General features: G+C 35.6%; 1 pseudogene; it reads left to right on the plus strand.

Annotated features, from left to right (window-relative positions):
• Positions 1–16,273, plus strand: part of LOC110701592 — a 37,846-nt pseudogene extending 21,573 nt beyond the window's left edge.
• Positions 16,274–16,803: the final 530 nt, after the last annotated feature.

A 16,803-nucleotide genomic window follows, 5' to 3' on the forward strand; every position in this document is an offset into this window, starting at 1 on the left:
AAAAATCAGAAATTTGGAAGTAGGAGCAATTTACGAAGTATATGGACATGAATCTAGACATTTGATTAATTGTGGGAGTAAATGGAGGAATATGGCTGACTTTCAGCCTTTCATTACTCGAGTAGTTCATATATATATTTTTTTTCTCAAGGCTGGGTTGGGCTCCGAAAAAAGAGGCCCTTTAAAATTTCGGGGCCCTGTGCTAACTGCTAAGGGCCTGTTTGCACATGGCCTTAGCCGGGCCTGAACTTTTGTGTGGGATAAGGAGGGGAAAAAAAAACGTAAGATGTCCTAATGTAAAATGGAAAAGCAAAAGTGTAAAAAACAAAAAGGAATAAACAAATGTTGAAAGTTAAAAAAAAAAAAAAATGATTTAAGTATTTGTAATGATGATTGATGAAAAAGGAAAAGGTTGGGTATGGTGAGGTTGTGAATTTTGATAGCCTTATAAATTTTAGGAGAACACTCATGGATACTTATACACTAGCAATGGGTGTTGTAATGTAGTGTGTACCATTATTTAGAAACTATATGTATTGATAATGAGGCCTTTTAAGCAATAGATGGTTATGTCTTCCCTGCTCCTTACGGGGTCATAAGAGCAAGTTGTTCCGAAAAGAACAGTCATTAATGAGGTAAGAAAAGTTGAGATGGAGAAATTTGGTGACTTCTACCATCTGAATAAAGGCGGCAAGTTAAGCATGAGCTAAAGGGTTACTTTATTTTAGCAATTATGGTCTAATACATTATTGAATTTACTATATAGGGAGTAGTTGATTCTTGGCACATAAGCGCCCTATGTGCATCCAATGAATTTACTGCCCACTTTATGGCTACTTTCCCAAGGAACTTTGTTGATTCTGAACTTCGTTTGCAAAGAAACCAGACTTATATTTTGTAAACAAGTTGCAGATCTTTACAAAAATGTTTTAGAAAAAAAGACGAGTTGCTTGTGAGCCAAGTTATGGTCTTTAGTCCAACTATGAGTCTCAAGGGAGTGAGGATAACCACTCTGACTCATAGCCCAAACTCAAGTAACTACTCCCATACATGGTAAACAATCAAGAGTTTTTTGCACTCCCTTGAAGTCTATAAAATTGGTCAGTACAAGAATTTTAGACTCCAATTTATTGATTAGTATTTGTCAAATTTTGGTTAAAAATCTGATTTGATTGTGTTATTGTAATGGGAATAGTTGTATAACCTTCAGTGGCTTACTGACACTTTATCTTTTTACCAAAATAGTAAGCTATTGACGCAAGTCACTTTTTTGCTAGGCGTGCTAGAAATTGGAAAAAGGGACTTGAGAACATCTAACAATCAGCTTAGTCTTTTGTTTTTTATAAGAGTTCTACAGTGGTGGGGGGGGGGGGCTTGAGGAACAATCCTTCAAATTGCAAAATTTCATTTCATCTTCAGGCATTTCCCATTTGCCCACATCCCACAGAAATAGAAAGGGCTGCCAAGTATGTGCTGCTTAGGACTGTTAGGAGCCTTGTTCAATTAGTGCTCACTACTGGTGAGCCAATTTCTGTCTTGTTTTGGTAGAGATATTCTGTGAGATGTTCTAACTTGTGTCTGATGAAATAGCTGTTTATATCTACTTCATTTACACAGTATATGAACATATAATTGTGAATAAAGAAACATTTGGAAGATCCAGCATAAAGCAGAATACGCTCTGAGAAAAATGATGAACTTTCAAAGCAAAACTTCTAAGCTCTGGAAAATTAGACATGCTATCGACAGTTAATGATGGTTATATATTAAGAGATTAAAGACTAATCAGGACGAAATTTCTTATTTCACATATGGATTCTAATGACCCTGTAGTTGCATCTTGCATATGGATTCTTGAATGATTTCTTGATAATTGGAGACAATTTAAAAGTTGGTCTGTCTAAATTCTTTTATATATATCCGTTGCAGTCTACTAGTCTAGAAAGAGACTGCTGATTTTTAACAGCAGTTATTTATTTCCAACATGTATAACCTGGAAGGATTCTGTATGTATTATTCTTCCTGAAAAAGTGCTATGCTTCCACTATTTTAGTCATCTAGTATATCTTCGCTTATAGTTCTTACCCACGAAGGTGGTATGCTCTATACTCTTTACAGCCATGCCTAACTAAGATGGTATAGCACATACGCACAGACTATAGGCCCATGTACGGTATGTATGATTGTATGTATGCATCGTGCATGATGCATATTTATTGGATTTGTGTTTACTGAATCATGGATACATGCATAATACTCATTTGGATAATAAATGTTGTGATCGAGGTAAACTCAAATTAGAGGAAGCATGTCTCAATGCAAAAAGCCCTTCTCTCTCTTTACAAAAGATAGATACTCTAGGTTTGTCCATACTAGGAAGGAGTAAGAACCATTCATGTGATTTAGCTAAACTACTTATTCAGTTAATGATAGGGATTTAGGTGGCTTTATTCAAACCACTGAGACCAATTTTTGAGGATGAGTAAATGACTTGTGTTACCCTCAAATTATTTTGTAATGCCACATCTTAGAAGTTGCCTTAACTATCAGGTTGAAACATTCATGATCAATTTATTTAAAATCGGGGGTCGGGCACCTGTCCAGTTAATTACTTGTTTGTTGGTGCGTGATTTTTATTAGTTCAAGTGCTCATATAATATATTGTTGTGTAGGGAATATGAGCAGACAAATCCTAGACAGCATGCACTTGCATGGCACATTTCATTCATCAAGTAAAATTTCCTTGCCTATTACCTATTTCTGAACCCCTCTTCTATATTATTTTTTACTCTGAATTGCTGAAATTAAGATTTACCATTTGATATACAGATCACTAGCTGAGCTCTCACGGATACCTATTGTTGTGACAAACCAAGTTAGATCACAATCACATGATGACTCTTTGTTTTCTTTCCAACAGACTGATGGTACCAATTGTAAGTTTTTGCTGTTTAACATTTTGAAGTCTCCATTATACCTTTTAAGGTTAATAATGATATAATGTCATGTTTTATAACTAAACATTGTCATTTTTAGGTAATTATTATGCGTGGTCATTGATAAAAATCTCATTTGAAATTCAACAATATTATGAAACATAACAATAACTGCGATATCCACATATTTTAATTCAATTTTCTATTCTCATAACCGCAGCCCGAAATAGAGCAAATCTGGTTTCTGTTCTTCATAATTTTTATGCAAATCTTACATGAATGGATAGCCCTTGAAACAAGTTTTTCAATGATATATCATAATCCCAATTTCAATTTAAAACGAAGGAGAACTGATTCTCGGTCAAAAACCGATACCCTTGCCCTAATATGGCCATATCTTAAGATCTATGATTGATATTGACCTAATTTCATTTGGGTTGGAAAATAGACTTTCAAAGCTTTCCAACGATATATTATTTGTCTTAATCTAAGTTCAAAATCGAAGCTGATGTTAAAACTAGAACCGCAAAAAAACAGGAAAAGAAACGCCTGAAATTTTCGAAACTCTAGGTGAGAAACGCTTGGAATTTTTGTTTTGTTTGGCTTCCACCCAAATACTTAAAAAAAAAAAAAACCGACTTTAAGTTTGGTGATGACTTTGCCCTTGGCTGGTTGTGGTCGTTGGTGGTTTTTTGGGATTTAAGGATGTTAGTTTGAGTTAGAGGGGTGAAAAGCATGGAATGCACGTGAGGGTATGTTAGTCCATAAAATGTGGGTGTTACCTTGTAAAATGCAGGCGTCGTATAACAACTTCCGGTGTTCTAATATTAAGCTCCCTTGAAGCCCTTTAATGCAGGTTCAGCAACTGCAAGTTTCTGACTTAACATTGTATATAATGAATGTATTTTCCTTCGCTTTTTCAAAGTAAAGAAAAAGCAATAGATGTATGTATCCAATTTAAAATTAAAACCATAATTAGTTATATTGCCCCTTTGCAGATCTGCAATCACTAAACTTAATAACTTGTAAACTGTACAGTAACTATTCTGACGAAAAAGAGGGTGTTTCCATATAAGACACCAAACTTATTTATTTTTTTATTATTATATTTTTTTTCCAATTTATAGTTTTGTATAAACTTTTCTGCACGTAGTGAGTCTACTCTCTCGCACCTGTTGGTTTCATGAATTGCTCACTAGTCAACTGGAAAATCACCTGTCATCATAATCCATCCATCCCATTGCCTGTTGCTCCGTTTGATATTCATAGCCATTTTTTTTATGTGCAGTGCAGATGCAGATGCAGACTAGACCAGACAATCTTACAAGATTTGACACTCATCTGATTGCTGCTTTAGGGATTCACTGGGCACATGCTGTAAGCGTAAGGCTTATCCTTGACTCGAGATCTGGTACGCTTGTCATTAAGTGGGTATAGAGTGTTAGTTTCAGTGATGGAAACCCAGATTTTAGAATTTATGTAAGATGTGTTAAAACATTTATATATAACAAGTGATTTATTCTGTTTAACGTATCTGTTTGTAACAGATCTACTTTTTAGGACTTTAGAATAATTTCATTATCAGTTACTCTATCTAGTTAAAAAAAAAAAAAAAAAAAAAAAAAAACTACGTCGTCTTTCTAATTGTTAGAGCCCCTAAGAGAATCGTTTTGAAGGTGTTGGTCTGGGTTGCTAGAAAAGTTAGAGGCTTATGAAGGACTTCCTAAAAAAACTTATATTATCAGAGGTAGGGAGCTGTACACCTGTAGATGATTGTATAGGGGAAGGACTTGAAAAAAAAAATGATTTATTAGGTTTTCATGGGATGAATGAGAATTATTTATGGTCATTTATAATAAAATTTAATCCCAAAATGTTGTGTTTGGAACTTGGGAGTTGGGACAACCATGTGTTATTGAGTTTTTTGACAATTTTAATGTTATGGGACTGGGCAATTGATGAAGAATTGATACACCATAAACTATTGTGTTTCACTCAATGATCAAATTTAATATTTCAAATGAGTTATTTCTGATATCAGATACGTATACATTAAAGAGATTTCTAGTAAGGTTAAGATTTGACATGCAGGGAATAACCCCGTTAGAAGTGTGAATCTCTTTTAATGAAACTAGATCTTAGTGAAATTCATTACTGGAGCAAATGAAGAAGTGTGAATCTCTTTTAATGAAAGTAGATCTTAGTTAAATTCATTACTGGAGCAAATAAAGGATGTCGATAAACTAGCATTAATAAAATCTTAAGCCGCATAACGTAGCCTGTATTTTTAAGAAAAGAATAGGGAGCTTAACATTAAGAATAATGGCTTGGCCACTTGGCAATATTTTAGAGCTCACTCTCTTTTATAAAGAAATCTGATGACTAGCTGCGATAGTTATATATTGCTAAAAACTAGCTTTAAAATACTAAGTAGTAAAAACTGGGCCAAGGTGGTGGATTGGTGGTGTTAAAAGAAAAAAAAAAAAAGGCACAACTGAAGTTTGTTTGACATTGGACATGAGAAGATAATTATAATTGCTTTAATAGAGGAATGATTTGGCTGGGATGGCAGCAGTGGATATGCATTTTATCTCTAGCTCCTCTATATTCATGCATTTTGAAGTAAGGAATAGACATCAGCGTGTTGCTTTCTGTTTTACTGCTATATGTGGTTAATCAAGCCCTTGTGGAGCATTCTTCAGGATTTTGGTTCTGATATTATGTAAATTAAATCAGTGGAATCCTCTAGCGAGATGGAGCTCGGAGGTGATTTCAACTTCATATCATCGTTGATGAAAGAGAATGGAGCTGTACATAAATGAAAATTTTTTAATGAGTGTATTGATAGTATTGATTTAAGTTTAAGTCCTATTAAAAGTTTAGGATACTATAACTCTCGGTGTAAAGGGCAATAGTGATGGGAAATTAGCTAGTAGAATTTGCTCAGGTTAGATGCACAATTTTACCGATGTTGTATTATAGTACCTCAATCTCTCTATTCCTGATCATTCCCCACTCCTTTCCGCCCCCAGTGCTCCCCTCCCCTTTTTTTTAGTTACTTCTATCGGTGGAGCAACGCCTTTTAAATTCTTGAATTACTTAATCTTTCATAGTAGATTTGGTGAAATTATTTGTGCTCCTTTGAGTGATGTCACTGTCAAATGAAGCCATACCTGAAATTATGGCTCAAATTAGACAAAACCAAAGTCTATTTGAAGACCTTGCATTCTAAGGGTTTTGCTAGCACTATTCAGAGAATTGAAAGGCATGAGGTGATTTGGAGGAAGTTCAGGCTCAGATAGAGTATGTTGATAGTAATTTTTCATGTAAAAGAGCATTGTTGCTGTAATCAACTGAAAAAATTGGTGGAGAGTTGTAGAAATTGAAGAAATTTCTCATAGGTAGAAGGCTATAATTTCAATATTGGTGAATCTGATCATAGGTTCTTTTCTGCTGTTAGGAAAAGGCAGAGTGAATGTAAAAAAATTCTCTATAATGACATTGGTCAAACATTGATGGAATCTGATGAAGTAACAGGTTTAAGAAAACTTCAAGGTAATAGCTTACCATCGGTTCTTACACCTACAATTTGAAGTGGACCTAGGTTCAGCTTTGAAGCTAGAGGAAAATTCTGATAGATTGTCATACAAAGTAAAATTTATTTGGCTATGATGGGTATTGGAGTTTATAAATCCCCTGGATTAGACGTTTTGAATACTCTGTGTTTCAAAAAAAGTTTCTCTCTTATAAAGTCTGATGTGTATCATAATGTAGATGAAAATTTTCATTCCAAAACTATGCTCAAGTACACGGACTGTGCTGAGTATTTTGTTTCTCGATGGCCATAACCTGTGTAGATTTAAAGATTTTAAACCAATTACGTGCTGTAATGTGGTATAGTGGTTACTAGTATCTTTGTTTTAAATCTTGGCCTTTAGAACATAAAGGATTATTGGGGATTTTCTAATAGTTCATCATGCTGGTTTCTTCAGGGAAGCACAGTAAGATAATCTTAAGAAAGCATACTACTCTCTTGAAGGAATTTTTTTGCATGAGGTTATGTTGGGGCTTGGTTTCCGAAAGTTGTTTGTTGACTAATTTTTTGGTTGTGTCACTACTTTCTACAGTATCCTTATCAATGTAAGTCCTGTATAGTTGTTTTCCTTTTGAAGCTAAAAAAGTTTTGAAAGAATTCAGGGGATAAGCACAAACATCGCTTGTGATGCTCTTTACAAAAGCTATCTATCACATCTAGCTTCAAAGAAATAAGATGACTTTCAGTCTTTCAGAGGTAACTGTAGGAGTCCTGTGGCTATGTTTAAAGATATATTGTTTTGAAGTTTCTTGTAGAACTACTAGTCAGCAATGTTTATAAAATTTTTGTTAAGACTGTTGTTATTGAGCTTTAGTAGGGTCTATGACTGTAATAGGAGGATTTAATTAGTGCCTTTTAGTTAGTGCTTTGTTGACTCAGCAGAGTTGGTTATGACTTGTAATTAGTGGGATAGTTAGTTAGAAGATATTTTTAGATTCTTCTAGGCTGGTAACAGAGTATTAATACCTGTAATAAACGCATTCATTCATTTTTGTGAAATATATTGCCAGAGCTTTCTCTCTCTTCTCCCTGATAAAACCACTGTACTCTTCTTAGCTCATCAATGGCATTACTCCATTGATTTCACTCGAATTAGTGAAGGTAGCTTAAGAATCCAGTTCACAATTGTGTACTGTTACATTGGTATCAGAGCAAACCCATTTCAAGATTCTTGAATTCTTGAAAATACCCATTTCAGTTCGATCGAAATACCCAGATTGATTTCTTTCGATCTTCTTCGATTTTTCGCTGAAATTCTTGTTTCTTGGAAATTCTTGGGTGTAATCCTGGCACCAATTTCAGTAAAGAGGATGGTGTCTGTTGAGCAGCAAGTTAAGGATCTTGAATTGCGATTGGGTGAGCAGCAGAAGGTCAGCTCAGTTTTCCAAGAACGTGTGTTGAAGATGATGGAGGATTTGAATGCAAAATTGGATGAAGTTGGGACTAAATCTCCAGTATCTACTCCGAAATCCTTTGATGGAGGGTCCAATTCAACCAGGACTCTTGGGTATGTTCCTAAACTCGAATTTCCTAGGTTTGATGGTACAAATTGTAGAATGTGGATAAAGAAATGCAACAAATACTTTAAGCTGTGTAAGATTTGTGATGAACAGAAAGTAGACCTTGCTAGCTTGAATATGGTTGATAAGGCTGAAGTATGGGTAGCTAGTTATTTGGCTGGAAAAATTAATGTTGACTGGACTGAATTTGTTGTTGATTTAACTGCTAGATTTAAAGATTCTAAATCTGATAATGCAGTAGAAAATTTCAATAAGTTGCAACAATTGGGCTCAATAGAATCTTATGTTGACAATTTTGAGGAGTTAAAATCTTTGATGTTGCAACAAAATCATGGGTTGCCTGATTCTTATTTCCTTGCTAGTTTTATTGGGGGTCTTAAGCCTGCTGTTAAACCCTTTGTAAAGGCTTTCAAGCCTCAAACTCTAGCAGAAGCTGTTGAGTTTGCCAGACTACAGGAAGAGAGTTTAGAAGCCTCTAAGATTGTCCCTAAATCTTACAGTTCTTATAATTCTAAACCTCCTTTCCCTTCTACTTCTACTGCAAAGCCTAGCACTGTTAATTCTGGTGCTATAGTCCCTTTTCAACCCAGCAAACCTTCTCAAAGAACCCATACTACCCTGATTGCAGCAGAAAGAAGAGAAAAGCAGCTTAAGGGGTTATGTTATTTTTGTGATCAGCCATATGAGAGGAATCACAAATGTCCCCTTAAACAAACTCAGTTGTTTTTAGTTGAGATACCAGGGGAGGATGACAGTGATGGAGAAGACACTGCAGAGGTGGATCTTTCATTAGAAGAGGAGTTGAATAATATGGATCCTCATATTTCTATGCATGCTTTGAGTGGCAGCCAGAATTTCCAGACTATGAGAGTTACTGGGTTTGTTGGCAAGAAGCCTATACATATTCTAGTAGATTCAGGAAGTACCCACAATTTCCTTGATTTGGAGGTAGCAAAAAGGTTGGGATTTAAGACTGAGAATATTTCATGTCACTGTTGCAGATGGCAACCATTTGGCATGTCAGCATGTCTGTAAGGATTTTGGGTGGTCCCTTCAACATACAGAATTTAAATCTGATATGCTTCTTATACCATTGGGAAGTTGTGATATGGTGCTTGGAGTTCAATGGTTAAGTACCCTTGGGACTGTAACCAAGAATTTTAAGAAGATGATTATGGAGTTTGATTACCTTGGTGTACACTATGTCTTGCAGGGTGAGAAACCTAGGAAACCAGTTATTTCTGTGAGTCAGAATGCTGAGAAGCTATTTAGTCAACCTGCTCAGTTGTACTTTTTACAGTTAGCTTCAGCTCAAGATTATTCTGGAGTTTATTGTTGCCAGACTGAAGTTACTAGTATACCTACAGTTGTGACTGAACTTTTACAGGAATACACTGACATTTTTGCTGAACCAAAATGTTTGCCACCCAGCAGAGCTGTGTTTGATCATAGAATTCCTCTGGAATTTGGGTCAAATCCAGTGTGTTTGAGCATCAGGCCTTATAGATATCCTTTAGCTCAAAGGGATATCATTGAGAAACTGGTTCAAGAGATGCTGGATCAGGGCATTATACAGGATAGCTGCAGTCCTTTTCCTTCTTGACAGGGTAAAGTCGTATCCCATAATCAAAAGTAAATACCTAAATCCTCTAACTTAAGTAGATAGGGAAATAGGGTCGATCTCCACAGGGAAACAAGTCTTTTTACTCCTAATTAATTATTATAATCTAAATTATCTAAGTAACCAATATTTATATTTGAGTATGAGACTAAACTACAAAGAATAGGAATAGGGAGAAAACAATATATAAAAGGATCTAGGGCATAGGTTCACCAATAAATAATACTCCAGGGTAAAACATAGTAATCAATCATTGACATTACATAAATAACATGGTTAACAGGCTCTCGCAATTTATTAATCAACATAGATCTAACAGGCTCTCGCAATTTACTAGATCTAAGTTCTTATTGAAAATAGCCTTTAATATCAAATTGACATCTGCTCGATTCATCAATTCAATATTGCTATACTTTTACAAGCCGCAATTGTAAAACGTTAAAACAATTCAATAAGAAATTATCTTGCAATACCAACAATCAATAATAGTCAATCATCAATGCATCAATTAACCAGATTGTAAAGGGCTTTCGCTACGTATTACAATCACAGAATTAATCTACCGGTATTAAATCTCATCTCTCGAATCTCGACTTAATCATTTCTAAATTAATCTGCCTATTGAAACTAGACCTAAACATCAATTCTCATCTCTCGAATCTTGAATCAATATTGTCAAACTCATGCATAAAAGATAGGCCTAATCTAGTCACAGAGCATTAAATCAATTAATAGGAAATTAATCTAGTATTGATAATCAACAACAATAATTTACCCCTTCATATTATTTATTAGATCCCCATAAATCCTAGAAATTAAACTATTCACACATATTAAAAACTAAACTAATCAAAGTAATAAAATAAATCATGATGAAAGGAATAAAATAAACAACTAAGATTAAGGGAAGAAGAATCGTTACCAAAATAAATCTGGAATTAAAGGAAGAATTAAGAACAAAGGTTTAAGAGAAAAGAAATCTAAGAGAATAATTAAGAGAGTAAAGAAAAGTGAAAAAAGAGAAGAAGAGGAGATCCTAAAATCGTATTACGGAGGAGTATTTATACTCCGTACAAAATCCTAAATTAAAACAAATTAAAACTACGTTAAACGTCTCCTAAGAAATACACGCGCCCGATCGGGCGCGCCTTCGGGCGCCAGCCTTTGCTTCTCTTGCCCGGCCGGGCGCGCCTCCGGGCGCCAGCCTTTTTGGTCGGGCGCCGACCTTTGCTTCCGCGCGGCCGGGTGCGCCACCGGGCGCGGTCGGGCGGCTCTCTTGGGCCACTTTGGACTACGATTGGGCTCCAATTCTTCGGGCCAATCCGGGTTTCCTCTTTGGATCTTGAATACTCGGTCCAAATGCCCCGGTATCACACATACCAAGCCCTTAATCACCGGTTCGATGGCTCTAACCGGCCCTGGGCTATAAAATTTGGTCGTGCTTCTCCAATGTTCGTGATTGCTCCAAAATATCTCGGGAAAATACTCAAAAAGTATAAATCCCTGCAAAAGTCAACGAAATCTACAAAAACACTAGAAAACCCCAATTAGTAATAAAAGTGGCTCTAAAGAGCCAAAAACACTACTAATTATGACCCAGGGACGGGGGAAAAATACTATATAAAATGGACACCTCACTTCTCCTGTGGTTTTGTGGATTATAGGGAGCTTAATAAGAAGACAGTGAAAGACAAGTTTCCAATCCCTGTAGTTGATGAACTTATTGATGAATTAGTTGGGTCATGGGTGTTTAGCAAGATTGATCTAAGAGCTGGGTATCATCAGTTGAGGGTTCATGATAGTGATGTGTTCAAAACAGCATTTAAAACTCATAATGGTCACTATGAGTTTTTGGTAATGCCCTTTGGGCTTACAAATGCTCCTGCATCTTTCCAAAGTTGGATGAATCACATCTTCAGACCTTTGCTCAAGAAGTGTGTTTTAGTCTTCTTTGATGATATATTGATATATAGCAGTTCATTGCAAGAACACTTGATTCATCTTAAAGCTGTTTTTGAGTTGATGAGGTCTCATACCTTGTATGCTAAAATGAGTAAATGCAGCTTTGCTATTGATAAGGTGGAGTATTTAGGTCATTTCATTTCTGGAATGGGAGTGGAAACTGACCCTAGGAAGATTGAAGCTGTTAAAAATTGGCCTATTCCTAAGAATGTTAAGGAACTGAGGAGTTTCTTAGGGTTGGCTGGTTATTACAGAAAATTTGTTAAAGGTTATGGTTATATCTGCAAACCTTTAACTCAATTGCTGAAGAAAGGGGAGTTTAAATGGACTGATGTGCAGCAGCAAGCTTTTCAAGAGTTAAAATCAGCTTTGAGCTTAGCCCCTGTATTGGCTCTACCTGATTTTTCAAAGCCTTTTGAAGTTGAAACAGATGATTCCAATAAAGGCATTGGTGCAGTTTTAATGCAAGCTGGACATCCATTGGCATTTTTGAGCAAAGCATTGGGTCCTAAATGGCAGAAATTATCTGTCTATGAAAAAGAACTCCTTGCTGTAGTTACAGCTGTGCAAAAATGGGAGTAGTATTTGATGGGACAGCATTTTATCATCAGATCAGAAGAGCCTTAAGTGGCTACTACAGCAGAAAATCTCTACTCCTTTCCAACAGCTTTGGTTATCTAAGCTTATGGGATTCAGTTATGAGATTGTTTATAAGAAAGGGTGTGATAATCTGGTAGCAGATGCTTTATCAAGAGTCTCTGGTGCTGAAATTTTGTGCATGGCATTGACTGTGCTTGATTCCAATTTGGCACAAAAATTGAAAGATAGCTATGGTTTGGATTTGAATACTACTGCTCTTTTTCAGACTCTTTCTCAAGGTGTTGCTGTCCACAATTATGCTATCCAAGATGGGTTGTTGAGAAGGAAAGGCAAGTTAGTTGTTGGGCCAGATGATGAGTTAAAAGTAGCTATTCTTCAATGGTTAGCAGGGATGCTACTTTGGTGAAAGTTTAAGGATTGTTTTATTGGAAGGGAATGACTACTTTTGTTACTCATTTTGTGAGGAATTGTTTGGTTTGTCAAGCAAATAAATCTGAGAATGCTGCTAGCCCTGGTCTTTTACAACCTCTTCCTATTCCTCAAGAAGTTTGGGTGGACATTTCAATGGATTTTATTGGTGGATTGCCTGTTTCTTTTGGAAAAACTGTCATTTTTGTTGTGGTAGACAGATTCAGTAAGTATGCACATTTCATGGCCTTGTCTCATCCTTATACAGCTTTAGAAGTGGCTCAGTCGTACTTGGATTGTGTTTTCAAGCTCCATGGATGGCCTAGGTCAATTGTCAGTGACAGGGATGCTGTTTTTCTGAGCAATTTTTGGAGAGCTTTGTTTGAATTACAAGGCACTGACTTATTGTTACCTTGACTGAGAGAGTGAATAGGTGTTTAGAAACCTATTTGAGGTGTATGACTAGTGAATGCCCTAAGAATTGGAGTAAGTGGTTACCATTAGCTGAGTGGTGGTATAATACCAATTTTCATACTTCTTCTCAAATGTCTCCATATGAGATAGTGTACAGTCAACCTCCTCCTTTGCACTTGCCTTACTTGCCCGGAGAATCTAAGGTTGCTGCAGTTGATAGATCTTTACAAAAAAGGGAAGAAATGTTGCAGAAGGTGAAATTTCATTTGAGAAGAGCTCAGGACAGAATGAAAATGCAAGCTGATAGAAAGAGAAGTGACAGAGAATTTGCTGTAGGAAGTTGGGTTTGGCTGAAGTTGCAGGCTTACAAACAGAAGACTCTTAAGCAAGGGTCACATGATAAATTGTCATCAAAGTTCTTTGGTCCCTGAAGTTGTTGGGAAGGTGGCTTACAAGCTGAATTACCTCAGGATGCTCAAATATATCCAGTCTTTCATGTTTCACAGTTAAAGAAGTTCAAGGGAGTGCTTCCTGCAGTTACTCACATTCCTTCCTGGTTACATGGTAGAGATGAGGAGGAAGAATGGGAACCCGAGTCTATTTTGGAGAAATGAACTGTCAAACATCAAAATAGAGCTGCTGTCCAATACTTGGTTCAATGGAAACACTATCCTGCTACTGAAGCTACATGGGAGTTTGCTGAAATTTTTGAAGAAAAGTTTCCAGATTTTATAGTCCAAACTTGAGGTCAAGTTTATTTTCAATGGGGGAGCATTGTAATAGGAGGATTTAATTAGTGCCTTTTAGTTAGTGCTTTGTTGACTCAGCAGAGTTGGTTATGACTTGTAATTAGTGGGATAGTTAGTTAGAAGATATTTTTAGATTCTTCTAGGCTGGTAACAGAGTATTAATACCCGTAATAAATGTAATAAACGCATTCATTCATTTTTGTGAAATATATTGCTAGAGCTTTCTCTCTCTTCTCCCTGATAAAACCACTGTACTCTTCTTAGCTCATCAATGGCGTTACTCCATTGGTTTCACTCGAATTAGTGAAGGTAGCTTAAGAATCCAGTTCACAATTGTGTACTGTTACAATGACTTTAGGGATGCATATGAAGAAGTGATTTTGCTTGGCCCTGCGTAGAAGGAATGAGCTTAAATTATATTAATACCATTGCAATAAGCCTATTTTTGCATGGTTTTTTTACGTTATTTTTTATTTGTACTTGTACCCCTTTGATTTTATTATTATATTCCTTTTATTTGCCCTAAAAAAAAAGAAAAAGAAATAGCATGGTGAACTATTTTTAGAAATGGTTTTGTTAATGACATGAGAGGTAATGTCAACCAGGCTTAATATAAATTAACAAATCAAACCTAGTACAAGGAGAGTGGAAAAGCCTGAACCAACCTCATCCCTCCTATGGCCATCAACACCAACTCACAAAGGGGCACCATCCTGTCCTCAACCATTACCCAACAATAGGGGTGTTCATAAATTGGTCTGGACTGAATTAATTGGTTCGGTCTTCGGGTCTAGAAAGTAATGTTTCCTACTTTCTTGTCTTCGGTCCTGTTTGGTCCAAAACCCTATAAAAACGATCTTGGACCGGGCCGAGTTTTTGCTAAAAATTATGCGTAAAACCTAAGGGCTTGTTTGACATTGTTTTTTGTTTTGAGTTTTCAGTTTTTTTAAAAACAAAAAACCAAAAACAGGAAACAAGAAAAAGGTGTTTTCACTTTTCTGTTGCCAGTTTTCAAAATTAGCATGATTTTAATAAGTTTGACTAATTTTTTATTCATTACATTACATATATCATACACTTTTAAAATACAAAAAACCAAAAAACTGAAAACCGCAACAATACCAAACGAACCCTTAAATAATGGTTAAGATTATCTTTAAAAAGGTTAGAAAACTTTAATTGTATGAGTTTTTTTGTACTAAACATAAAAAAGACGTTAAAATATAGTTGAGCCTTTACTTTTTTCACGTTTTCCATAAAATTATTAAAAGTTAAGAATTTTTTTTAAAAAGTTTTTAAAGAGGTCTGTCAGTTGTGGACCAATTCTTTCGATCCAATCCGGGTTCAGTCTCAGCTTAATCGGTCCGGTTTTTAGTTCTTGAAATTTTAATTTTCAGTATTCATTCTAGTCCAGATCGGTTTGGTCCGGTCCGGTTCGGCCTTGGACCAATGAACAGCCCTTGGCCAACATAACTCCCAAGCCCCAACTTTGTATCTCTAATCCGAACAAGCGAGAGAAAGGAAGTAATGGTAGATCTTTAATTTGCCAAATCATGAGCATGATTTGCGGAAGTTTTTGGCCTGTGATTTGCCAGATTTTGACCAATAACTGTTCAAATGTTTGTTTCTTCTGGTGAGGAGTTATGTGCTCTTCCCTGACTCCCTCCCTCTCTTTGGCTTGCTTTGGAAACTTATTGCAGGTCTTCTACTCTTATGTCTAATTATCTTTTATCTTAAAATGCAGGTCAAAGATACATGAAGATTGCAAAATCTCCAATGTCTCCACCTCTGCAATTTTGTTTCGAGATAACTGCTTCCGGAATTTCCTTCTTATGTGATGATGGTGTCGAAGTCTCAGGGCCACAAATTAATGCAATACACTCTCATGGTCAGTTATTGTCGTTTAGATAATGGCCTCACAACTACTGGTTTCAAGGCTTTAATGAACATATTACGCTCTCTATTAATAATTTTTCTTTGATATGTTACTGGCAATTTGGTGTCATGGAACAACTTATGATTTACTTCATGCATGTCTTGAGAATTCCTCATCATCTCTAATGTATCTGTCCTAGACTGCTTGGGAATTATCTCTGAACCATGTCAATGTTTTCAGGTCACAGCGACATTATCTATTGCGGTGATACGTGTTAGTCGAATTCTTTTGCTCAGAACAATGCCCTTTGATCAGTAATGGGTAATTTGAAGCACTTATCTAACTATAAATCTGATCTCTCCAGCCTTTCTTAATTAATCCACTTTGTAATCATGCATAAGATGTACAGAATATTTTTAACTATAATTTGCTGTTGTGATTTTGGATGTCTCAGACAACATACGGAGTAGTCGGTCAATTTGTTGGTTCAGTCCATGTTCGTATATATTATCCTACCTAGAAACTACTTTCATTTAATGGTTGAAAAACCAAAGAGAAAGAGACTTTTATAGTACTCTTTCCACTTTCTTTATTTCTTTTTATTTGACACGTTTTTTTAGTCTGTTTTCAATGCACAAATTCAACTATATAAGGTTGGGATCCAATGAGAAGAATGATAAGGATGAAATCTGCATAAAATTTTTACTAAATGTGCAAAATTGATTTTCAAACTAATACATATTTTGATTTTTCAGGAAAACTAGAAAATGTGCACATTATGAACACAATTTATGCACATTGAATTTGGGTCCTTTTTTTTCACATTTAGTTCAAAAAATATGTACATTTAGTTCAAAAGTAATGCACAAAAAATCCTTCTCACTTTAAGAAACTTCGCAGTTGACTCCAAATATATATACTATCTCTGATTTTTTTTTAGTTGCAACTTTGGAATATTTTATATCTCACAAATAATACCCCAAAGTTACAATTAAAAAAAATCGGAGGTAGTATATATATAACAAAGTTATAATGAGAACTAAGGCTATAATAAGAAATAAGAATTAATCTAGTCTCTTAGATCATGTTAATCAGACATAAAACATGATTCCCGTGTCATTA

This window comes from Chenopodium quinoa, unplaced genomic scaffold (assembly GCF_001683475.1).
Source record: "Chenopodium quinoa cultivar QQ74 unplaced genomic scaffold, ASM168347v1, whole genome shotgun sequence".
In the NCBI taxonomy this organism is placed as follows: Eukaryota; Viridiplantae; Streptophyta; class Magnoliopsida; order Caryophyllales; family Amaranthaceae; genus Chenopodium; species Chenopodium quinoa.